At 43.9% G+C, this 4,884-nt stretch overlaps 1 pseudogene; it reads left to right on the top strand.

Moving 5' to 3' along the window:
- LOC103729424 overlaps positions 1-4,884 on the top strand; it is a 13,184-nt pseudogene that overhangs the window by 5,823 nt on the left and 2,477 nt on the right.

The following is a 4,884-nucleotide window of genomic DNA, read 5'->3' as shown; positions in this document are numbered from 1 at the left end:
GGGGTCTTTATCTATTTCCCACCAGCTAGTCCCTGCTACCATTGATAAACAAGTAAGACAGGTTATTATCATGAGTGAGACTAAGCTTCAGTCTGCCATACAGTCAAACTCTACCCTTAATCTTGCTCTTTAGCCCAATTATTTAAATTTTGCTCTACAGATGATGAATCTTTCTAATATCAATGCTTCATCGTGTTTGTTATGTGCTTCCTTGGTTCAGCCCCTGTTGGCCACTGTCCCTGTTAATAATTCCTCTGCACTCAGCATCGTTGCCACTGGCACTATATCTTCTCCCCCCATGTCGTCAATCCCATTGCTTTGTAATCCTGCGCAAAATATTTCCCTTTGCTATATCACTGCTATCTACATCTCCCCCTCCTTCATATGTCACAGTAATCGCTCTGTCAGTTTACCTCTTTATGCTCCCCCTCTTACGTCTTTCTGGTGCAATGAATCCCTGTATCAACAGATCACTATTTCCTCTCCAGGACCCTGTGTATTAATTACTATTGTACCCCAACTAAACATGTATTCACCAGAGGAGTTCGCCTGGCTACTCCGCCCATGCATTAAGAGAGGAGTGTTCATCCCTTTTGCAATCAGGATAGGATTTACTGTTTCTGCCAGCTTTTCTGAGGGGACTTACTGTTTCTGCTAGTCTTTCCGCAGGAGCTTTGGGACATACTCTTTATACTGAGAAAGAATTTAATTCCCAATTACAGCAAGTTATAGATTCTACAGCCAGTAGCCTTGCATCCTTGCAATGCCAATTAACTTCTTTGGCTCAAGTTGCCCTTCAAAATCGTAGAGCCCTTGATCTTATTACTGCGGAGAAGGGGGGTACTTGTCTTTTCCTACAGGAAGAATGCTGTTTCTACGTCAATGAATCGGGATTGGTGGAACAGAATATACAGACCCTGAAGACCATCAGCTACAAGCTGCATAATTTCTATCAGAGCCCTTCTAGATGGCTGGATTCTCCTTTTCTTTCTTGGATTCCTTCTATGACATCTGTAATTATTATCCTGCTTCTTCTTACACTTGGGCCATTTTTAGTTAAAAGGCTGTTAGTTTTTATTGAACATCGGATGGAGGAGATCCATTTGGCTAAACCCATACAGGCTTATTACCATCGCCTTGATCTCTTGGAGCAAGAGTTTAGAAAAGAGCAGATTGGGACACGTTGCTACGGTGGCGCTACTAGCCATCCCCCTTGAGAGATGAACTGGACAGTCAATGACGGGTACGTGAGAATCCCCCTTTGATGGCAACCTAAGACAGGAGGGTAGTCTAATGCTACTACCTTATCCAATGATGGGTAAGCCCTTGGGGAAGGATACTCCAACCTAAGACAGGCACAGTTCCCTAAGGGTATAGCAACCTGTGATCCCTAAACTCTATAAAGTAAAAAGGGGGACCTGTTGGGAGCCTGAGGCTCAACCATTTCTCAGGGCTGCTGGCAGACCTGAGTTGGTGACCTCTCCATTCAGGCCACAACCTTGGCTCTCAGCTGGAGCCAACTAACCTTGGCCCAAAACCTTGGCTCACAGCCGGGGCTAAAAACCTTGGCCCACAACCTTGGCCCATGGCCTTGTTCTCCTTTCTGGTGAATAGCCCTGTTCTCCAGTATCAGTAGATTCCTCCCTTAGAGTACGTCAGGACCCCTGTGTTCTGACTGATGTAATTATTTGCAGTCTTTGCTCCTTTGTTGTCATTCTCTATTTAAACTCATGCTTGTGCTTCAATAAACGAGACTTGATCAGAGCCCTGTCTTGTCTCCATTTCTCTTGTTGCTTGCCTCATCCACATCCCCACTCCCCAATCCAGGTACTTCGTGGCAGTTTCCATGGGTCAGAACCGAGTCACATTGTGGGGTGGCCCCCTGCACTGTTTGTCTGCCACACCAGTTCAGGCAAGATATAAATCTCAGCACCTACTCAGGGGAGGAGAGTTGAGAAGAGAAGGTAAAAAAAAGGTGTGATCTTTAAATTAAACCAGCATGAAGGGCAGACACATGGTGGACAAGCGACCACATGTCTGAAAGGGCATACTTAAGCCCTCGCCAGCATCCAAAAGAAAAAGACAGAAGAAAAAAAGAAAAAAGAAAGATACTTTTCAGAGTCCAGACTCTAAAAGTGGGGCAGACCCAGGCAAGCATCATGACAGTTCATAGGGCATGCTCTAGGGGGCAGGAATTCAGGGGTGGGGAGGACATCATCTCATTAAAGGGTTAATTATTTTGCTTATCCCTTTATTATGGCTTAATTTGAACCTCCCTCCTAGAGGTGGTCCCTGCTTCTTGAGAGATGGTCCCATAGCCATGTTGTTGCTCTGCCTAACTTCGTTGACTTTTTTTTTCCTTTTAAAATATTTTTTAGTAACTCAGAGAATTTCTTGAGAATTTCTTTCAATGTATTTGGATTACATTCATCTCCAGCCCTCCTCTTAATTCCGCCCAGATCCAACCACACCTCCTATATCCCCCACCTCCATGTGCTCTTTCTTTTTTGAAAACCCATTGAGTCAAATTTGTGCTGCCCATATACTTCTAGTGTGGGGCCACCCACTAGAGCATGGTCAACCTATAAAGAGCCATACCATTAAAGAGAATTGGCTCTCCCTCCCTGTTGTAGTTTGTTTCTCCATTACCATGACAAAATACTCTGACCAATACCAAATCAGGGAGGAAAGGGTTTATTAGGCTTACATCTCCCAGGTCACAGTTCATCGGGGAGCCCGAGGTAGGAACTCAGGGCAGAAACCTGGAGGCAGGAGCTGGAGCACAGGCCAAGGAGGAATGCTGCTTACTGGTTTGCTCCCTGGCCCCTGCTCAGCCTGCTTTCTTATGCAACACAGGCCCACCTGCCCAGGGGTGGCATCACCCACAGTGGGCTGGGCCCTCCCACATCACTCAACAATCAAGAAGGTGCACCATGGACATGGCCACAGGCCAATCCAATGAAGGCAATTTCCCAATTGAGGCTCCCTCAACCCAGGTGCGTCAAGTTGACACTAAAGCTATCCAGCACACCCCCAAGAAGCCATCAGCTGTCCATAGCTCCCCAGTTGGGGGTGGGAGCTCATGAACCCCTTCCCACTGCATGCTAAAATAGTGACTGCCTAGATCTTATGCAGGTCGTGTCCAGGCAACTACAGTCTCTATAAGTTCATGAGTAAATTAACTCTGAGGAATAGACAAAGCCATGTCTCCACCTAGAAACAGATTTCATTCCTTTCACTCTAAGGAAACAGATTTTGATTAATGGAACTTTAATGTTATTTCACATGACGACTCATGAATATGGGTTAATATTCCACCTATTTTTATCTTTAATTTCTTTCAATGAAGTTTTATAGTTTTAGCATCACTTTGACACTGATTTTTCTGCACCAAGTGATGAAAATGTATCTTTCTCTTTTATGCTACTAATGCTGTTATATTAATTTCCATTTCTTTAATAACTTCTGTGTGACATTTTTATTTACATTATATTCTTGAAATGACAAATTGCAATGATGGAAAAAAGTTCACAGTTTCAAGGTCTGTAAATGCCCAAGTGTTGAGACCACAGATGTATCTGTTAGGGGTAGCACAGAATGGAGTTGGTCATGATGGAGTTCCGTTTTTTGTACATGGCAGTTCTAGAGGTTTGATAATTTGGGAAAGTGGAATGACAGCTCTACACACTGTTGTGCCTATGTTAATTTTCTAATTTGTTATTGTTCTTTAGTTATATGTTGCAGTCATTGAAAGAAACTGGGTGGAGACAGATGGGCTCTGGCAGCTTTCAGTGAATCTATACTTTCTCCAAGAACATACTGAAAACACAAAATATGCCAAAGATTATTTCATTTTGTGGTCTCCCTTTCATAGTTCATGTACCCTATGGTCATGAAGTCAACAGCATTTACTGAATTTCTGCATTTCTAACTAGCGCCTCTTACATAAATGAAATGGGAGTGAGGGGAAAGAGATCTTGAAATTGGACAGAAGCTTTCTACCCTCAGCTGGGCTTTAACTCAGGAGTTAGGATACTGAAGCTCACAGTCACACAAAACTCACTGATCTCCAGGTGGTTATGTTATGAATTCAAAGACTGAGGTTTGTAGACCATAGAAGGGTGAATTTCAGAAAGAATTTTTATTATAGATTTATATTAGGGAAGTTAAGAAAAAGAAAGAAGACAGACTTCCTCTATAGCAGGAGCTGGTCCTGGATATGAGGTACCATCGAGGTTCCTACCTTGAGGTTCATCAAGTTTTGCTGGCTGGAGTCATTTTTTTTGACATTTTCAAAAAATAAACATTAACGTTGTAAATAATATTTTATTTGGTGTTGTTTTCTAAAAATTTCTCACATAACAAAAAACCCACTTCCCTCTCACAGGGACAATGCTGACTACCACCAGGTCAAGGAGCATCTGCTTCAGCTGAGATGTCTCTTCACATGGAAGCTAATATTTGAGGACACTGACCTACCAGATTTGGAAAGCAGAATCCTGGAGGAAATCGAGTTTCTAGACACCAAGAACAATGTGGGGATTCACAACCTCATGGCCTACGTGAAACATCTGAAAAGCCAGGATGAGGAAGCTCTACAGAGCTTAAAAAAGAGCCAAAAGTTTGATCCAGGGAGAACGAGCTGACCAGAGGGACAAGAGAAGCCTGGTGACCTGGGGCAACTATGCCTGGGTGCATTTCCACATGGGCAGGTCAGAAGAAGCCCAGACCTACCTGGACAAGGTGGAGAACACATGCAAGGAGCTGGGAAGTCCCTTCCGCTACAGGATGGAGTGTCCAGAGACAGACTGTGAGGAAGGATGGGCCGTGGTGAAGTGTGGAGGACACAATTATAAGGCAGCCATGGCCTGCATTGCGAAGGCT

This window comes from Nannospalax galili, unplaced genomic scaffold (assembly GCF_000622305.1).
Source record: "Nannospalax galili isolate Female #2095 unplaced genomic scaffold, S.galili_v1.0 scaffold3233, whole genome shotgun sequence".
Taxonomy (NCBI): Eukaryota; Metazoa; Chordata; class Mammalia; order Rodentia; family Spalacidae; genus Nannospalax; species Nannospalax galili.
This window is presented reverse-complemented; position numbering and strand designations above follow the sequence as displayed.